The sequence below is a fragment of the Triticum dicoccoides genome, chromosome 7B, assembly GCF_002162155.2.
Source record: "Triticum dicoccoides isolate Atlit2015 ecotype Zavitan chromosome 7B, WEW_v2.0, whole genome shotgun sequence".
NCBI lineage: Eukaryota > Viridiplantae > Streptophyta > Magnoliopsida > Poales > Poaceae > Triticum > Triticum dicoccoides.
This window is the reverse complement of record NC_041393.1, coordinates 131,934,094-131,935,506: the sequence shown is the minus strand read 5'-3', so window position 1 is coordinate 131,935,506 and position 1,413 is coordinate 131,934,094.

The following is a 1,413-nucleotide window of genomic DNA, read 5'->3' as shown; positions in this document are numbered from 1 at the left end:
CTAGTCCGAATAGGACAAGGAAGGGGGGGCAGCGCCCCCCTTTCCTCTTTCCCCTCCCCCCTTTCCTTCTACGCCAAGGCAAGAGGGGGAGTCCTACTCCCGGTGGGAGTAGGACTCCTCCAGGCGCACCCCTAGGGGGCCGGCCGCACCTCCCCCCTCCCTCCTTTATATACGGGGGCAGGGGGGCACATCTAGACACACAAGTTGATCTTCGTGATTGTTCCTTAGTCGTGTGTGGTGCCCTCCTCCACCATATTCCACCTCGGTCATATCGTTGCGGTGTTTAGGCGAAGCCCTGCATCGGTAGAACATCATCATCGTCACCACGCCATCGTGCTGACGAAACTCATCCCCGACACCCTGCTGGATCGGAGTCCGGGGATCGTCATCGAGCTGAACGTGTGCTGAACTCGGAGGTGCCGTACGTTCGGTGCTTGGATCGGTCGGATCGTGAAGACGTACGACTACATCAACCGCGTTGTCATAACGCTTCCGCTTACGGTCTACGAGGGTACGTGGACAACACTCTCCCCTCTCGTTGCTATGCATCGCCATGATCTTGCGTGTGCGTAGGAAATTTTTTGAAATTACTACGTTCCCCAACAATGGCATCCGAGCCTAGGTTTTATGCGTTGATGTTATTTGCACGAGTAGAACACAAGTGAGTTGTGGGCGATACAAGTCATACTGCTTACCAGCATGTCATACTTTGGTTCAGCGGTATTGTTGGATGAAGCAGCCCGGACCGACATTACGTGTACGCTTACGCGAGACTGGTTTTACCGCCGTGCTTCGCACACAGGTGACTAGCGGGTCTCTGTTTCTCCAACTTTAGTTGAACCGAGTGTGGCTACGCCCGGTCCTTGCAAAGGTTAAAACAGCACTAACTTGATGAACTATCGTTGTGGTTTTGATGCGTAGGTAAGAACGGTTCTTGCTCGGACTGTAGCAGCCACGTAAAATTTGCGACAACAAAGTAGAGGACATCTAACTTGTTTTTGCAGGGCATGTTGTGATGTGATATGGTCAAGACGTGATGCTATATTGTATGAGATGATCATGTTTTGTAACCGAAGTTATCGGCAACTAGCAGGAGCCATATGGTTGTCGCTTTATTGTATGAAATGCAAACGCCCTGTAATTGCTTTACTTTATCACTAAGCGGTAGCGATAGTCGTAGAAGCAATAGATGGCGTAGCGACAACGATTCTACGATGGAGATCAAGGTGTCGCCCCGGTGACAATGGTGATCACGACGGTGCTTCGGAGATGGAGATCACAAGCACAAGATGATGATGGCCATATCATATCACTTATATTGATTGCATGTGATGTTTATCCTTTATGCATCTTATCTTGCTTTGATTGACGGTAGCATTTTAAGATGATCTCTCACTAAAAAATTATCAAGAA